At 40.1% G+C, this 20,546-nt stretch overlaps 1 protein-coding gene across 1 annotated transcript in view; it reads left to right on the top strand.

Annotated features, from left to right (window-relative positions):
• The window catches only part of mrps5 (mitochondrial ribosomal protein S5), a 66,959-nt gene that overhangs the window by 33 nt on the left and 46,380 nt on the right, over window positions 1–20,546 (top strand). The gene's annotated exons all lie outside the window — the stretch shown is intronic.

The following is a 20,546-nucleotide window of genomic DNA, read 5'->3' as shown; positions in this document are numbered from 1 at the left end:
GGGCATCTGGCCGTGTCACGGAAACGACGCATGGCTAACAACCTTTAGTGGAGTTGCCAGGAATGTTTGTGTTACTTTGAAGTGTCCAGCCAGACGACTTGCTCATTTGTAGCTGTCTGGCTAAGCTAATATGTCACGCTTGCCTAATTCAAGTTGGACAAGCTACTTTCCCCCCCTCATTTGTGAAAGTGAAAGAGTTTTGCATGTCTTCATTACCGTCAACGGTGCGATGACTCAGCATTTTGGGAGTTCAGTCACCGCAATAGCAAAAAAAGAACCCGAACTATCTCTGACTTCACTTTGGAAGGTTTCCGAGAGTTCAGACTTGCACAAAAAGAATCGCACCTTCCGGCCACCCTGCCCGAGGCTATTATCACCAGAAGAATCTGCCGATTACAATCTCCTACATTAGCATTTTGCCTTCATAAAACCCTTATGCTGCGCCGCTTTTATGTGTAGACAGAGCAGAGCTGATGGTTATCTTGCGTTTGGCACTTTTTTTTAGGCGCCAACTGCTTGCTTTTCATTTTACTCCTGCAGACAAATTTCTTTTTGTATCCGTATTTCTCTGCATATGTGACACTTTTATTTCCAGCCTCTTGAATGTAATCATACAAGCTTGACAGGGGAAAAAAATCGTTTGACGGTTAAACGTTTATTTGGGATACTGATGAGTGCGAGATGGTAAAAGCACAGGCTTGATACCTCAATTTTGCAATCACCGACACACTCACGCTGGCTTTTTTTGTTTTGTTTTTCATCTGCCTCTCTTGTCTCTCTTGACCTTCCCCGTCATCCTTCTCCTGTTTGTCTCCAGTCCTCCGTTCATTCAGCCGGAAATAAAAATAGCCGCAGTCGCTAGCTGGCTGGCTTCATCTGGCTTGTGAATGTAAGCACGGCCGATTGATGCGGCACTTTGATTCTTTTTCTGCACCCTCAGCAACATCGCCAAAGCCCCACAGGCTGCCGCGTGTGTTTCGATGTGTGTGTTGGCGTGTTGACGCCTGATAGAAGGTAGATAGGAGAGACGGTAACCACCTGTCAGCTTTGGAAAAAAAGACAAATTGAAATGAAAAGACACAGAGAAAGATCTGAAAATGGGTTAAAATGTGGCAGCATGGTGTGATAGTGGTTAGCACGTTTGCCTCGCAGTTTTGAGGTTCTGGGTTTGAATCTCAAGCCCTCCTGTGTGGTGTTTGTGTAGTTCTGTCTCTCATATTTGACCAAGCTTGTAACTTAATTCACTCATATTAAACATATTTTCCTCATTGAAATGAACTGAAATACTATTAATCCGCTCCTGCCCCCCCGCAATTTTTAACATTTTCGAATAAAGCAAATTAGCACTGTATTGTATAAAAGGGGTGTGGCCTAATGAGTGACATCAGGAGCTGAAGTTAGGTTTTGGGCATGGGATGTGGCCTACAGCAGCTCCTTGTGAATGTTCTCATTTTATAACCGTGTTCCACCCCTTCAATAAATGTCGAAAGTGCTCTCCTTGCCCACATGTGAGGGCATTATGGTGTTGGAATTGCTCTATTATGCTTTCACTCAGCTCATCACTCCAAGGATGAATGAATGAATATTAATAACACCGCATTCAAAGATAACACAGTGAAGCCATTTTCCTGACAGGAAATAATGGAAATTGAACATTAAACATAAAAAGAACCTGAGCACCATAAAAACGTCTAGCTTGACTCTGATAACAAGTGACGTTGGGGTTTTACGGCATTCAATGTAAGTCCGCTGACTTAGATAACAACATAATTGAGGCAGCTTCTTCTAATGAAATGAGGTTACCAAATAAAAACTCATTCCATGCTGACGTCATATTTTTGGACAAACGTTTTGTATTCCAATTTATAAAACGGTTGGGTTGATCTTTCACTGCAACGCTGTTCACGGTGTCAATCGATTACTGGTAGGATGTCACACTTTGATACACTTCAAGATGAAGTTGGAACTTTTCCATCTTGTCCGGTCCAATAAAGACGTATGGATTAGCATTTGGACAGTTGATTATATTTCGACTGCTGGAGAAAACGGCTGTAGACGAGGCTGATTTGCAGAAGAAGAAGCAGCGCAGGATTAGCTCCCAGTCCGCTGCTTCCATTAAGGATTTTTGTTAGCGCTCTGCCGGTTGTAATTCGCAAGCCATTATCTTCAAACCTTCAGGGATTATTGGCCTACATGCAAGCGAAGGCTTGGTTCAATTGAACAGCTAGCCAACACACAACACAAGCTACAATCGGTTAGCACGTCAAAACTCAAGTCGAGTGCACTAATGATTCTGAACAACGTGATCAGGATTAAAAAAAACAAAACAAAAGATGAGCAGTTGTTGGGAATAATGGCCAAGAACGTGAACACTTTTCATTTTCTTTACAACAAAAGCAAACAATACATTTTGGCTAGCAATCGCCGCGACAACCACCTGACGCATTTAGTTTCTACGGTGATTCACCAAATTAGGTAAAATAATACTTTTTAACCCTCTTTTGAATCTTTATGACCTTGCCATAAAAAGTCCCTTTAAATCATTTTCCAAGGGCTAAAATTTACATGACGTTGCTAGCTGGCAAGCCAAAAATAGCAGTAGTGACTTCACTTGCAAATTTCTATCCAAACAAATGAAAAAAGGCGGGAACATGTGACATTGTAGCATTTTTATGAGCTGCACGGTGGGATTTTCACATTTCATTGTGACTTTCAGTGGCCTTGGACACTGCAATTTATTTTACTTTATTTTATTTTGTTAGTGTTCTCCTCGCCAATCAACTGGAATCGGAAAACACCATTTGAGGAGTGGTCTGTCTGGAAGTCCGCAGTATCGACAAGGCGCAACCCAAGATGATGTGTGTTGAACCCTGACAAATAATCAACATTAGTATCAATTTTCATGGACTGACGATGTGCATCAGGTTGACTCTGAGACAAGATATTGATATTGTAAGTTTGCTGCACTGTGATTGGAAATCACTGAAAACAATCATCAACAGAGAGGTCATTTAAAATATCAGTTACATACTTTTACAGTAACTGATGTCTCTGTTAAAAAAAAATTGTAAAGAAAAAATAAATATGTTTCTCGTTTGTCTCTATATATCGTTTCATTTGCACATATTTTGCCAGCTTGTATTTTTGTTTGGTTTGCACAATAAAAACTACCAAAAAACATATATTATAAACATGATTTTTCCCCCCCTGTACTTATGCAGATCTGGAAATTCATAAAATCAAGTTTCACTTCCAAAGTAACCCTGACAATAATAAAGACGTTTTCCATCAGGAGCCAACATTTTTCAGGTGCAACTTGAACAAACCGAGCGCATTTATTCGTATGCATCAGCTTGCTTGACATTTTTTTTTCGCAGTCAATAAAGTCCCTGCTTGTTGTCCAATAATGACCTTTGCTAATAAATGCACCAAATCTGTCAAATGTGTCGATGTTGACACAAAAAAAGCACAGCAGACCACGCTAAGCGCACGGGGATATCTGCTGCGAGCCCGCATGCGCTCTTGGTTGTCATGTTTGCGGCACCCGGGCCGCCCCGGACGAGCGCTAATGGCCAATTTCAATTCGCGACTCGACTTTGGCATCGCTTGAGACTGCGCAATTACCGCCGTGCAGCCGGGCTGCGACGAACAATGTCAGGGTCAAATTACCCCGACGCAGGAAGCCCGGTTTGCGCGCAAGTATCGGGATTGGATGACAGCAGCGGTGACCTTGGCAACAAGCCATTAACTGGGGGGGGGGGGGCTCTCGAGAGACGAGTTGGGAGGGTGGTGGAAGGACTGCGGCAATCTTCCCTTCCCTCGGAGGGGTTGGCGGTCCCAGGAGAGAGACGCTGAACGATAACCACAAAGAGGCACTTGTATTGAGGAATCCCCTCTCCTGCCTTCTCTGCTGTCACGGCAACCGTTGCCATGATGCTGACTGGGCCAGATCACCTTGTCACCTCGCCTCCACGCTTTGCTTTTCCGCATTTCCCTTTTCTTTCTCGCTACCTTGAAAAGTCACACATGTTTGCGTGCACACAGGCTGCCTAGTTATCCAACAATCACGGGCTTACACAAAGGTAAGGATGCTAGTTGACAACAAGAGATTAGTGAGGGGAATTTCAAGGTCAGGACAACATGAGTCACCCCCACCCTGCCCCCATTTCCCCCTGTTCCTTGAATAACACATAGTGAATATTTAGTAGGGATGTCACGATATCTGCCACAATATCGTCGTCGTCATGTTCACAATATTTAGAAGGAACACATCTGTTAAAGAAAAGTCAGGTTGGTTTCCATTTGTGCAGTTCTAGCACCCTCTAGTGGCTTGTTTATTACTGCAATTTAATTTTTAGTAGGGATGTTTTGGCCTACTATGTTTAAAATCTATGCTAATTGTCAGATGAAGGGGAAACTAATTTGATTGTGAAGCGATCAATGTGTGATTGCATTACCAAGTAAGTGTCTCAATATTGTTATTAGCGATTGTAGGTGGTTTATATGCATTGCTGTTTTGTACAAAAGCATAATATTGTGCTTTTTTTTTTTTTTTAGAATGAGCACTTTTTTACAATATTGTGATCTTTTTTAAATATCGCCAACGCCCCCACAATATCGTGATAATTATCATATCGTGACCTTCATATCGTGATATTATCGTATTGTGATGTTTGGATATCGTTACATCCCTAATATTTAACAGCGTTTATTTTTATTTTTTTTTAAGAATTTTCTGTTTATTTTTAAATATTTATTTACCGGTATTTCCCTAGAATGTGTCAATTCGTGCCTCATTACAGAAAACGTATATAAGATCTTAACTACAGAAAAATTGTTAAAATAAGACTAGCATTTAAAATAAAAAAAAAAGCAAATTTACCACAATTTGCGTTAGTTACTATACCAAAAGCCCTAAAAGATTTAAAAAAAAAAAAAAAAAAAAAAAGACGACTGTAAACCCACAAGAGCTGTGCAGGTTAAAAAACACTACTATAAAAAAAATAAAAAAAATGAACCCTAACCCTAACCCTAACCCTAACCCATCAGGCCACTGGGAAGGAAAATCTCGCATAAAATTATTGTAAAAACCCAAAAGATGCACGTTAAAACCACGTGAAAAAAAATGTTGGCCAAAGTTCGTACAAAAAATGCATCTCGTTCCTGAACTAGCCCTCTGATGAGTAGCATTAAAGTGGTAAATGAACAGTTGTTTCTTTTCCACGAGCGGCCGAATGCGGAAGGTGTGACGGCACAGTGGGACTTCAGTGATTGATGGCGGCATTGGCCATCTTCAGCCTCTGAACCTTTTTTTCCCACCGTAAAACCACGAGGCCCATGCTCCGTGCGTGTTCTCCCGCTTAATCCTCGAGCCCTCTTCAACCCCCCCCTGCTGCTGCTCTCATTACGCAATCATTTCCTACGCACACACTACAGCCGAGTGGTAGACAAACAACCGCGGCGAAGACACATCAGAATAATGCAAGAAGGGAATGACAGAGAGAAAGTGGATGTAAAGGAAATGAGGACTTTCTCTATTTGTGAATCTCGATTCCCTCACTCACGAGTTCCTTGCTTTGGGCAGATGGTCCAACAGGAGGTCGTCTTATCTCCGCTGCCAGGAATTTTGCTTGTGGACGTAACCGGTGACGTCTTGGATAGTTTCTGATCGTATGTTAAACAAAAACAGTTCTTCAAAATGCTCTGCGCATCTAAACAGCGTCACTGTCAAACTCGTCTTTTATATCACCGTATCACTGCATGACTATTTTGAATTCTAACTGTGTTGTACTCCTTTATACACGCTTTCAAACAGCCGTATTGTTTGTATTTTCCATAGTGCGTGTCACATGTGCTGCCAACGTAAATTATGAAAACTGCTGGAGACGTTTTTCATATTTAAGTTTTGTTGGCAGCAGCCATAAGGCATTAATGACTTATTAAAAGAGTACATGCAGCAGTGCTTTCCACTTTAAAGCAACAGTTGCATCATAAGGAGTCTGCCTGGGGACCACACGGTCTGCTTTTGTACTGTGCAGCAGCTGATCCTCAAAAAAAAAAAAAAAAGATCCCTGGGGACTATTCAGTGGGGATGATGTATGAGCTATAGGTCAGCCTTTGAGAACGCCGTGATAAGATTATTTGCAGGCTAACCACAACAAAAGCTGTTTTTTTTTCTCTTTTATCTTATAATGGGATTAATCAATAACCAATTGTGCTGTTTATGAAAATAAGATGACACGAGTGAATGTGACACCGGATTATCGGCGCGAGAAAGTAAAGCAAGGTCACTTCGCAGAAAGAACGGCACCGGGAAGGAGCCGAATATTCGGGAGGCTGCGCATGGTCGCTGAAGGGTCCTGGTTTGTCAGCGACAGCTGGCATCGCAAACGCCTGCGGACAAATGCCAAGACGGATCAACAGCAGAGCCGCTGAGCGGACCGGACAGCTTTTTAATACGAAGGACCTGAAGTTTTAATACAAAAGGACCTCAAAAGATGCTGCCACCATCCCCTTGTTATTTTTTTTTTATCTAGTTAGGTGTCTGATATTGTTTCAATTGCTGTTAGCCTGATAGAATAGTTGCCTAAGATATATTTAAACATTTAAACAAAAGAATAAAACACAATAAATTTCCCAACCTTGAGTAAGCTAAGGCACATATGCTACATTTGAAAAATGTAATGGCTCACCGTCACCACCAAGCAAAAATGTCATAAAAAGTAAATGAGTCTGTTTTGTTTTATCAAATATTTAAATATAATTATGCTTTGTAAGTTATGTCTCTCAACATACGCACACAACCCGGTTACTAAAACCTTTTTTGCCATACGGGGGAAACAGCTACATGACTCAGCAGAAATCACTTCCAATCGTCTCCTATCTTCTATTTTTTGTATTTTTCAATGTTTTTTTTTTTTTTTTTGCTGTAATGGGGCGTGTCAATCAAACCAACACAACCCTGCCATGATATTACCAGGAACTGACATCTTAAATATCAAACTTTTTCTACTTTATCTTATCTTAGTTTGTTCTTGAACTGTTAGCATAGCAGCTAACAACTATCATATATGCTAGTGGAAAAACTCTTAATATTGGCATTGATTTGCGACCCAGTTTGTTGAGCACTATCGTTGAAATATTTTTTTTTCAGGTGCCTGAGAATCTATAACAGGGTTGTCAGTTGAATAACTGATAGGTTAATCGGTTCTAAAAATATTCGATAGTGACAGCACTAGTTGCGCCAAACTATATAAGACAAATAAAAATGTGTCATAAGTGCAGTGTTGACTGTATCAACATGACAAATATCATGTCATGTGGTCCCTATCATTCCATGCTGACGGAACCACAAAACCTGCATGTTTCCATCAACATAATCACATTATTAATCTCCCACAACCATCTGTATGCTGACTAACCAAATGTCAACATGCAACAACACGTTTTCCATACGTGTCATCTACATCTATGCGGGTGCAAGCACTCTTCTCTTTGCACCATTCGAATTCGCCACTTACGTATTTGTACCGTCACTCCGTTTATTCCGAGTGATTCAATTAAGCCGACCGAAAGGACAGTAAGTGGCTTCCATCCTTGTGCGCCATCTAAATTATTGATTGACTTCTTGTTTAAAACAAAAGTTCAGTCTGTTTGTAAGTGTCATCCAAAAGGGGTCAGAGGTAGGTTTTGTAAAATCTGCTAGCATTAGTTGGCAAGCACAAAAAGCATTTTGCAAAATAGAAATTATGACATAACATCGCTTATTTATATCAAGTGTAATAAATGATATTTAAAAAAATTACATTGTTTTATTGTCAAAAATAAATTGCTTCATAAAGAATTAGAAGAAGAAGAATTTATGTAGAGTGTATTCTCATAATTTTCATGTCTCTGTCCACTCTGTCATTAAGTTGTAACTACCGCTTAGAAAAATCGATTTTTTATTTATTTATTTTTTATTTTTTTTATTTATTTTTTTTAAAATCACATCACTATGAGCAATTTTCATCAAATATGTGTAGCTGGATTTTGTCTTAACATGTCCACTTTGTCATTGTGAAATACCAAGACTTATATTTTTTTTTCAAAAAGTATATAGTATAATACAGTATAGTAATTAAACATTACACAATCAACTTGTTAACCGAATGTTGTTGCTATGTGAAGGTCCACCATGTGCTCATTAAATGCTATCTTGTAAAACATATTAAATGTCCACCCTGTCATTGTCCACATTATGAAAATTTCAGGGTGTTTTTTAGGGGGCTGGAATGGATTAATGGCATTTCCATGCATTTCATTGGGGAATGTATTTTTTAATTTTTTTTAATGTGTTTTGAGTTACAAGCATCGTCTAAGAATGAAATAAACTCATAAGTCCAGGTACCACTGTATTGTTATTATGTCAATCCTGGATGTAGGTTTGCAAATTTTGCAAAATTTGTGACAAAAAAAAAACAAGTTGATATCCTAATATCGCCTTATGCAACTAAAACCTAAAGTAACCTTGATGGGGCGATGATGTCACCTAGCCTGTGACGCCGTCTGGCTGCGGGGCAGCCATGAAACAAACACTGTCACTGCACTGTCACTGAGCACCCCCGGGTAACACTGATATAGCATGTGACACTTTTTCATAAAATTCCATGTACTTTAGGCTATGAGGCGGATGTTTCCGCGAATCCATCAGGACGTTACTAAGCTATTTTACACGGCGACTGCGAGCAGACGTTAGATTGCACCACGTCAATGAATAATGTAGAGTGTTCGCTCAGCTGCTGATAGATTGCGGCCGACGTGAATCACGGCTTCGTCTTCTGTAATGGCTTTCACCGCCATTGTCTGGTTCCGACGTTATCGTGCAGCTTTCCGATGGGGGAAAAAAATGTAGTAGAGACGAAAAGAAACCTTTGACAACCTTTTCACAATGACGTCACAAAAGACTGAACTTTCTTTGATGGCACCACTGGTAAACAAGTCCCTCAATGTCATTTGGCCAAGGCAGAGCACTCAGGAAAACATCTAAATGGCTCGACTGACTGACGATTTGAGCCTTCTTCGCTCCTGATGTACTTTGAATGTAAGATGTGCCAGTTGAAAAGATGTTTATTGTTTATTGGATCCCCATTAGCTCTTGCAATATAGCTAATAATAAAAAAAAAGGTCATTTGGGAGATGGAAAAACGCCAGCTGTAATTTACATTTGAATGGGTAAGTTGATCTAAATATAGATAATGGTGGAAATTTGGACGTTGTTACCAAGATCATTGAGGTACTGGCTAATCAATTGACTGTTCAATTACTAGTATTGATGGCACAGATGTGCCAGATGTTTTGACGCGGAAATAGGTAGCATGCTAGTTTGACATTAGCTAAAGGACTAGCTACTGTTTTGCTAAATGACTCAAGCAAAAGCAAGCCAAATAAAATTCATTTGGATTATTTTGAAGGAAATTATCATAAAACTAATCCTTTCATCATCATATGTGGTGATGAAACCCCAAACAACATTTTTGTCATTATTTCAGTTGGAGCCAGAAGTAGTCTCTCTCTTTCTGCCACCCAAAAGTCTTGGCGGCCCACTGTTGTTTACAAACGTGAAATTGTAAATGTCTATCCAGTAGAGCGACAAAAAGAAGCCTTTAACGTCTTGCAGAGGACACATCAGGTAATTCATTTTGACATTTAAAACAGGACAGACTATCCATAAAAATTCAAGGTGGTTCGGGTTACCTCGAGCTTCAACAAATTAGACATAACAAAAAATAGGTCATGTTGAGGTAACAGCGCAGTGCAGGAGCGTGTCGATCTCACACGGCTACTCGACTTGTCTCATATTGACACAGACGGCTTTGCAGAGCTTGAAAGCACAGACGGGCAAATGTTGAAGAGGAAGTTCGAATGCAGGTTTAAGGACGACAAATTTAGCCCACTTGGATTTGGACTGTTTCTATTTTTCATGATAAACTATATAAAATACAAAATATAAACTGCTGCTTGCAAGTAACGGTAAAGAGGGAAAAATGTAACAAAATGAGTATGCCATGCTGAATGGCACCACTTTACAATTCTTTTGGTCTATAAAATCAAACGTATGCACTTTGAGGGCTTGTTCTTGGCTTTTCATAGTCAAGTTGATTCAAGCCCAGGGGGCAAAACGTGGCATTGTTTTGACGACTCCCAATTAGGTACATTTGCGAATGACGAGCAGAAAAGAACTTCACAGCCCGCCAGAGTGCCAACGTCATCACCCACGGGACAAATTTGTTCATCATCCAACATCAGTGTAGCTTGTTGACCTGGCCCACGCTCCCGAGGCTCGGCGTGAGCAGATCGCCACGGACAGCTAACAAAATCTTGTGAACAAGCCCTCCCCAGAACAGCGGACTGTTGTTACAAAAGCATACATGTGGCCCCGTGCATTTGATTAAGTGATGTTCTCCAAGCGCATAAAATATTATGCTGGCACTCGCCTAACACTTGTCACAAAAATAGATGTGATAAGGAGGTTTGAGGAGACAATTACAAAAAATCCTCAATTGACTCAAAACTAAAAAAAAAAAGAACTTTTTTTAAGTTTGCCAGTTTTGAGGTTAAACTGTAAATAAAGTTTTTTTTTTTGTCTGACAGTTAACTCATTTGCTCCCAATAACGTGTAAATATGTTATATATATATATATATATATATATATATATATATATATATATATATTAAGTGTCCCAAAAACGTATTTATACGTTTTTTTTTTGTTTTTTTTTTTTGTTTTTTTGTTGTTGTTTTTTTTTTTGGGGGGGGGGGGTTATGCTAGAGCATACAGAAGGCTTTGATGCAGCCTCTCAACTGCAAAGAACGGTTGCAGAAATGGTAGTTATTACACAAACGGCCAGCAGGTGGCAAAGGAGATCAACCAGGGCCACCTTGAATAGATTAGTGAAAACTGATGAAACTTAGCTCTATTCTAATGCTAATTACTGCAAAACGGAAACAGATAGAAACATACTTTTTTTTTTCCTGATGAAAGAAGAGACTTTAATCTTTCTTTTGATAGGTTCCATGCTTTTATAGCAATAGAACACAATATTCTGTGGGCCTTGCAAAATCAGTCAAAATCTAGTAAAACAGCCGGGAGCGAACGGGATTCCTTCTGTGAAAATGGCTGGGAGTGAAAGAGTTAATGACAACAAACACTGAAGTTTGACTGACACATCCAGTGAGGCCCAATGGCACGTCCAAAAAAAAACAAAAAAAAACCAGAACATTTAAATGCATCCAAGCGCAAACTAGTCATGAATGCAGTTTGTTTTAACGGCGCACATTAAAGTGTCTGTAATGCCTGTTTGTGTGTGTGCTTCACTGCAAAGTAGTAGCAGAGTCTCTTTCGTTTTCCATTCATAAAATCTCGCTTGCCATTCCGCCGAGGACGCTTTAGTTTGCCGTTTAATGGCGTGTCCTGCACGATTAAACAAAGGGAGGCAAACACTTTCACACACAATGCAGTCTAAATAAAGCGCAATGCGCTGCACTGCAGGACGAATTAAAACGAGAGGACTCCGAAGAGACTTCCCCCCAAGGCTTGAAACATTTGTCACATAGCGAAATTATACCACTAGCGACATTTTTTCCGTTGAATCCAAGAGAATTGATTAACTGTTATCTCCGTGGCCTTGGGGGCAACATGGCTCAGGTGGGTGTGGAAGTGCCCTTGAGCAAAATACAGAAGTAGTAGGAGTAATAACAGCCCATTCACGTGACTGTTAAGGTGCTATACGTGAATAACAAAAACGAACTTTTTTACTATACTATTACATACAATAAACACATCAGTAAATAGAATGTAAAGAATTAAAAAAGTCAACCCTAAAAAAATGTATTTTGACAATAATATGTTCTATGCAGCCCCTCTGGTCTAAAAATAGCATTCTGGTTAATATTGGGTGAGTGGGATATGAGTTAAGCAGCAAAATCCAGCCGTTTTGATCCATCACGAGGGCGGCCATTTTGTCACATGCTGTCGACTGAAGATGACATCAATGTTGCTCAGGTCTCGGGTAACAACCAATCACAGCGCAGCTGCAGAAAACAGGTGATCTGTGATTGGTCATTGCCTGAGCCCTGAACAACTGTGATGTCATCTTCAGTTGACAGCAAATGGCCGCCCCCTGTGATGGATAATAACGGCTGGATTTTGCTTCATAACTCCCGTTCCACAAATGTAATATGCATCAGAATGTCAGGTTTAGACTAGTGAGGTCACACATAACATATTATTGTCAAGAAAGGTTTGTTGACTTCCACTTTAAATACTTTACAAGGACCAAAGAAAGCTATTGTAACAGTCTTTGCATCTAAATATACTGTGTATTTGATGATTTTACATTAATTCCAAGATTTTACTCAAGCAAAATATCTGTTAAAAGCTTAGTAGAAAATAGTAGTAAAAATATGAATTAAATACAGAATATTGTGCAATTAATTACCTAGTTACATTTTAATAGTTTGACATACACTTATGACCACAATATAAGCTCTATAAGATGGCAAATCCAAATGAATAGTAAAGATTTATAGTCATAGTAGTGCGAAATACTGCCATTAAATTCGTAACTTTTGCAAAAATCAGACTCATCAGAAAACAGACGTAAAATAAATATATACAATTAAAATTGAGTAGTCACAATAGATGGATTTGAAATCCAATTATACCATTCGGCCGTTCAATAACTGCTATGGAATCGGAGCTCGTTAGGACAAGAAATGATATAGTACTGTTTACAGTATGGCTGCAGAGTCAGAGATGGACCTCTCGTGCAAGAGACACGGTGCCCTTGAGTGACCTCTAACTGTCAAAACAGGGTGATGTAGCACAGTTTCAGCTTCCAGCAAATGAATCCCCAAACCCACCACCCACTCCCCCGCACCCGTCCTGCATGACAGTTCCACAGACTGTCAAATGCGAGCAAGAGCATACGTCAGCTGTTCGTTGTCAAACTTTTTACATCATCTCAGAAAGAACATTATTGATCTGATTCGTGTTTTCGAGAGTGGTTGGGAATTTGCAGTAGATTCACCAATAGACCGGATCGGAATTTGTCAGCAAACGCTCACCCGGGAATGAAAATTGAAGCAAGCGGAAGCAAATGTACCTGCACTTTAATTATGCTTCACTCAATTATGATGCTTTGAAGCATCACATACGGATACGAGAGACTGAATCCATTAGGGTTACACTGAGCTCGTTTTATCAGCCTAATTGAAAGCTGAGTAAGTACTCTCCACTCTTCCTGTTTTACAGCCATTTTTACCATCGTGAATGAACTAAAGTAGATGGGTGCCGTCATTCGGGAGCGGCAAATGAACAGACGAGGGATTTAGGATGCATCGCATGCTGGTTCGATAGCAACCAAAGGCTCATCCGAAGCCATTAGGGACTGTAGAGTGGTAAAAGTCAACATGATACTGGAGAAAAGTCCCGCATGCCTGGTTATGGTTTTCATTTCATGTTCCCTTCTGAGCTCAGGCTCGTTTCATTTGTTGGTCTTCGTTTTTTTACGTATATTGTGTCTTTTTCTAGGACTTTTTCTGTGAAAATGTGTGTTTATCACAGGTGGACACTTGCGTCTATCGTCTCTTCCCGTCATTATCACACAAAGCCTCGAATAAACAGACTGAGCACTGGCGGAAGCAGATATACGGATTGATTGGTCTTCATTGGTTTCATTTGTCCGATTTGTTGGCCAGCTCGCTCTTTGATGGTTTGTTTTTGATCTGTCTTCTGGAATCATGTTATTCTTTGATCCAAAACGTTTAATCTTTAGTAATTGCTTGTAATTCTGGACCAGTCCTTAAACTACTGTAACGTCTCCATTTATACTTGATTCAGTGATTGGTTGTGTCTTTGATCTTGTCCGTTCTGTCTTTCGGATTGTGATCATCCGTTGAGATTAGAGATTAGATCAATTTCATCTGCTGGTCCTTAAGACTTTTTCACATGTTCTGTAATGATACGTTCCCATCCAATGAGATCAAGAGTATGTCAAACTAGTCGACGCTCTTCTTTTTGATAGTTTTGAGCTATCTTTTGGATCAAGTTGTTCTTTGGCCCAAAATATTGTTCAATCTATATTTAACAGGTCTTTAATGTTTTTAATCGTGGCAACGTTTGGAATCATCACCGATCGGCACTGTATCTTCTCGATTACCTGGTTAAATAATGGTTAAATAAAAACATAACTAATTGTTCAGCTGCAGCTTTGTTTTTCATTTTATTGCTTTAATTTTGGTTCACTGGATCATCAGTTATTATAGTGTCTCCAACTCTGTTTTTCTTCTGTTTTAATATTTCTTCCGGATCATGTTATTCTTTAGTCCTAATCCTTATTTATCTATCTTCATTAACAGGTTTTTGTTTTTAATCATGGCTCACTCACTCCTTGCCTACAGTAATGTCTCTTATTTATCTTGTTCTAATGCTCAATTCTCTTTCTTAGTTTTTCATTTTCTTTGTTTGTCGTTGGTCCATTTTCAGTTATTACCTACCCCAGTGTCTCAAACTCCAGTTTTATCGTATTGATTAGCGTCTATGTTCATTTTGTGGAATCTTGGTGTTCTTTTGATCCTAATCCTTGTTTGTTCTTCCTTCATGGCTTTGTTATCAGTCCTTGTTCACGATTCCTTCCTCCTTTCATGTTTCAAACAGTAGTCCTGTTTTGTTCATTAGTTTTCATCTGATACTTCACATTCATGTTCAGTCAGTTGCTCTTTGTTCTTTCCTCACAAGTTTCACCTTGCATGACAGACTTTGGCTTACCTTGCCGTGATGCTCAATTTGGTTCTGCCTGCTACCACGACGACACAAAATGTGACAATTAAGATGGATTAGTGCCATTTAACTAAGAAAAGATGCGACTGTTTAGCTCATACCCAAGTGGCTCATTTGGAGATTGTCCCTGCATTGCTTTGCTTCAAACTTCTCGAACTTTGCTGCACTTTTGCTTTGTTTTCATTTGCATCCATCTTGGCTCGAGAAAGCAATTGTGCAAATGTTTGCTTGCAAGTGCCAAGTCCAAAGAGGATATTCGCTGTGAATATGAAATGCTCTATCAGGCGGAAATGCAATCTTTCACTTATAATGACTTTCAATTTCATTTACTCCTGCTCAGCACCATCCATACTGATGATTACCACAATGTTATCTGGAAATATGAGTTTTATTTGGGACGAACTTGTCTATTTTGATTCGTTTTTTTTGTGTGTGTGTGTCTTCAGTCTGAGACGGTGTTAATTTTGACAAGAAATTTTAATGTAGTTCTATAGACTTTTGACTAAAATTAATTACAATTTTAATCAGAATTTAGTCATCTGATTGTGTTTTAATTTTAATAAAATTTTAGTCAATCAAAAAAAAGAGCAATTTTAGTCGACTAAATTGACAGTCTAGTTGATATTTTCATTCAGCATACATTTCAACTTTTATCCAGAAATTATTTGTAATTGTAGTTTAGCACGCAAGACACATTTAATCCAACGGTGTCTTGATTAATTGTTTCAATGAAACATGTTGAACTGACAGTAATATAACTTACTTTTCACCTACTGTATGAATGTAAACATGTTTGAACATTACAAGTGCAGTGAACGCTGAACAGTTCTGATTGGATTGTGTGAATTTTCGTCACAATGTTGTTTTCATTTTTGTTGACGAAATTGACAGTCAATTTTAGATATCGTTATAGTCTTAATGAATTTTAGTTTTCATTTAATTTACGTGTTTATGACGACAATTTTTCGTCGACGAAATTATCACTGGTCTGAGATCTACCTGATATTTACACTTTTACCATGCCATCATGGTGAATTTGAATTTTTAAGTCATGTTTCCTTCCACAAATAATACTTTACTTTTTGCCCATCTATGGTTATAACAACCACCAATTAATCCTAATCAACACCTGGAAGTACTTCACCTTTCAGGGCCAAGTGAAATGATTTGATGTGACACTATTGGTTGCTGTTTCATAATTGGGGATCAGGCAGTCTCATCATAAATTCCACCATTTGTCCATCAGGAAACAAAAGATGTCAGAATGAAAAAAAAATATGCTTGAATCATTATTTGAAGAAAATGGCTTGAAATTCATTGTGCCAACGACGGACGTCTTGCTCCTATTCTCTTTTTCTTTTGCGCATGTTTCCCAAGGATGATTGTACCCATTAGCCCTGGCAGCTGATGTATAATGACGAAAACCCTTAAATTCCACTTAGCGTGGATGCCAGCCAGTCACACAGCACATTAGCTACCCAAACGAGACAAAGGAGGGAAGGAAGGAGTGGGCGGAAAGTAATAAGGGCACAGACGCCGACAAATCCAGCTCTAGGAGGAGACGAAATGACATTTTGAGGTTGAATGTGGACATCCGGAAAATGTCTCACAGGTTGTTTTTCTCCTCAGTAATTTCTTCCTCAACTCTTTTAATGGTTATCATCACCTTTCCGCCAGGTGCTGTGATGAAAGTTTCAAAGGGTGGAAAATCTACGCAAAGTTTCTGGTTCATTTCCAAGGGAATTTAAGTTGGGGAATGTTGGAACTATTCCAAATCGGGCACAATGGGCATTGGAATTAATGTCAATAAAGAGAATTGAGGGCTATTCTTTTTTTTTTGGTGCTGGATTTCACTTTGATGGATTGGATGTACTGGCTTCTGTCAACTTCCGCTTACCCGCAGGACTTAAATCGGGAAATATGTCCTGATCGACTCTCCAATCAATGGGTCAGTAATTCCCCTTTTCCCTCACCGGCTCTAAGGCGTCAATGTGAGGGGACGAGAATTAGTTAAGCCGATATATCGAGGTGGACTCACCTAGGTTTGTTCACTGTCTTCTTATCATGAGGCCAATCCGTTTTCATCCACCTACTACTCCTGAATGAGCAACCACACGAACCCAGGAATAATAAACTGAACACCTCACTTACTTGGCAGCTCCACTTCTCTTAGTTGTTTGCATTTGTTATTGACCTAGTCATTTAATAATCCTTGTTAGGATCATACGGACTTGTTTCATATAAAGCAGGAGTATATGACTTTATTAATACAAATGGAAAACATTCATCAATGTCATTAAAATACAATTACCTCTTTTCCAAACGTCCGTTGCTGTTGTCCGTCTCGAAGGAAAATAATGAGGTCTTATAAAATGACCTGGACTTAGTAAAAAGTCCCAAAAATAATAAAACAAAACCGAAAGAAACAAATAAAATAATTAAAGCAAAAATTGTCTTTCAATATTTTATTACAATAATAACAGGAATATAAAAACAATCTTTAATTCTTTAATGCGCGTTCGCCAAACACAAGGCGCAATTATAAATTTCAAAAATCACGAATACAATAAAAATTAAAATTAATAAAATATAAAATGAAATAGGAAAAGGGAAATCAAACATAATCATATAAACCTTTGAATAGAGCCTTCTAAGATTGATCACTTCTCTAAAGAGCTCAAGACCTAAATTTAAAATAAGACGTTTTTGGCTAAAAATAAATTTGAAGATATGGGAGTGTATTAAATGGCTCCGTCCCTACACGCGATTAACCGTTCATAACTTCCTTTTAAACATCTTATTTAATAAAGCATTGTACATTACCCAATTTGGTGAGAAAAGTCCCCGCTCGCAGCTAACAGCCAAAGGTCCTCCGAGAAAAACCTAAGTCCTATCACTCTGCTGAACAGTTCTCTAACAACACACTCCTTACAGGTTGATCGCTTCACGACAAAGAGCTGAAAGCTCGGAGCCCCGATCGTTGCCAGGGGCAATCTTTTATAACCTTGGTTGCGTCACAGCATCTCCTTGGTAACGGTGGTCTTCCTCCGGTCGTTCCAGTCACTTGTAGTCCCTTTGCATATCAATGCGCTGAGACGAGTTAGGGCATGTTGGGACGTGTTAGGGCATATCCACAGTCACATACAGTTGAGTGAGAGACAAGCACATAACATTGGAGCTCATTCTTTACACAAGCGCACACAGGAAACTGGTTACTAAGCTACACACACCACAGAGCTTAGTCAGTTCCTGTTTAAACAAAAACACATTTCAGCTTACGTGGGGCTATATGCACTCATTTACACGTGGGGCAATACACTCATCCTACGCGGGGCACTACGCCATCTTACGTTGCCATATGCCATCTTACTGGGGGCAACATGCTATACGTGGGGCAAGACGCCATCTTGCGTGGCCGTATGCCATCTTACGCTGCCAAAGTCTCGGCTGCAATTCAATATGGAGCCAAAAAAGTCCCTATTACAATTCTAACGGTCCTGGCTCTTATTCGATATTTACAATCATCAAATCAATGACAATATGTGATAATATTCTTAACCAAACTATGCAAGCATGAATAATATGTATATACATAGCATGTTAAATCCCAAACCTCTCAGGGAATCTCAACAGGTTGATTCTTTTTCATTTGTTACACATCTTGTATGGCAATGCTGAGAGAAAACATCTTTTCATACAGGCAATCATGACACTCAATGCAGTTACAGCAATCTTATCAGCGATAATAAACAGTATCGCATGTAATTAAAAGAAAAGAAAAGACAGCACAGTTTCACAGTGGCTTCAATGTGCTGTAAGCATTGATCCATATTTCAGGTTAACAATTGTCGAGTAAAAATTGTATATTGTGTGTGCTATTACTCAATTCAGGATACCTTTGTTTATTTATTTAACCGTGGGGCTTTATCACTACAACGTGGGGCCACCTACTCTCTTTAACTTGTGGCTTGATAAGGTTCAAAATGTGGGGCTAGGATGAGGATCTTATCAAAACGTGGGGCTTACTTAAAGCTAACGTGGGGCTTAAGGCCAACCTGGGCCTCGCTAGGGATGACCTATACTTGCTAAGCAGGCGGCTCCGGTTGCTTAGGTTTGGCGGCATCTGGTGGTTACCTTGAGGTACTACACCCAGAGGCCAAAACATGATCATATCTGCCCTATAGACACCAATTCCTTGATCTTATGGACACCACTTGATCTCTAATTTTAGAATTGAGTTCAGTCCATAATTTGTCATCTAAAAGTACATGATATGGTGCTCCATCTGACCCACTCGACTCCACTCAATTCGACACCCCCTCCTAGAGATCACAGGTGTCCCTCAAGCAAACCAGCCGCATATCCAACTCACCATCCAACCCCATCATCCACACCTCATCTACCCCACCGTCATCACCCAACGGAGACGCCGGGGAGTCAGAAGGCATGGAGACGGGCGAAGGATCAGGGAGCGGAGACCACAGGCTGAAGCCATTAATCAGTAGGGAGGGCGACAACGCAGCCAACGAGCCCTCATCCTCGCTATGCTCAACCTCCGGGTCATCAACAAATGACGAAACCGCGGGGGAGACTGGTCTCAACAGTGGCATGATCTTACCAACTGGAGCCTCCTGTCGGGCGGCACTGGATTCCCCAGGCTCGTCAACCCGGTCCAGGGAGGGCGAGGGGGCCGTCTCAGGCGCGCAGGGTCGCTCCTCTCCAACTCGAACACCACCATACCTGGCACTCTCACCAGGTCTGGCCGTCTTCCTAGGAGTGGCGGCTACACAAAAGCCAGACGGGGTATTGAAAGTCAAGCGTCGAGCACCGTCAGGCAGGCGCCATACCATGCGCATCAAAGGGACAGTGCTCCCGATGAATACACTTTCTTTGTTAACATGGTAACGTATATCTTTTATTGGACTTTGAACCAAACCTTCCAACTTACATGAGCCCGCGAGGTCAGCAAAGCCAGGCCATTTCCAAATTTTACTCATAGCTGAATCGAAAAGATCACATAAATAAGTCATATAAAGCCCATCGGGTATAAGCCACATTTCCTCACCCACACCCTCTGGGGACAAAGGACAGCAGCAGTGCCCATAGAACACGTCTCCAACTACCCAGGCTGAGAAGAGAAGGAGATCGTTTCCACAGAAGACACACCGCGGCTCATCCTGGTTATCCTGGTAAACACACAAATACAATTCGACAATTCTTAAACCTGAGGAGAGCCGGCTAGATTGCGGCTCCCCATATGTACAGGTCGATCCTGATCTAAATGATCATCCGCACCCACTCTGTCGAGAGAATGCGGAATGCCACTACGCCGAGAGAGCGAGGGTGTGGTCGCTCTCCGAGTAGCGGAACCTTTTGGCGGGAGAGTAAAAAAAGCTGCATATGTAAAAAACCAAACTACCAAAACTAATTGGTCGACCAGGCGCAGCCAAAGGAGAATTGAAATTAATCCCCAAATTATACCCCATAAAGTTAGTTTAGCTGTTCGCCACATCCAAACCCTGCTGCCCGTAGCCACAGGATTTCGTTGAAGGCGAATCACCATATTCATAATATACAATGCCAATGCCATGGCAAATATGCCTTCTAATATAACTGCTCCATATAAAACCTCAAAAATCATGATAGAGGTTACATCTAAACAAACCCAGCACACCAAGAGGAAAGTTTCAGCTACCCCCCTTGGAGTTTTATAATTTATTCTAA

The sequence above is a fragment of the Festucalex cinctus genome, chromosome 14, assembly GCF_051991245.1.
Source record: "Festucalex cinctus isolate MCC-2025b chromosome 14, RoL_Fcin_1.0, whole genome shotgun sequence".
Taxonomy (NCBI): domain Eukaryota; kingdom Metazoa; phylum Chordata; class Actinopteri; order Syngnathiformes; family Syngnathidae; genus Festucalex; species Festucalex cinctus.
Note: the sequence above shows the minus strand (reverse complement) of the source record. Positions and strands in the feature narration are given on the sequence as shown.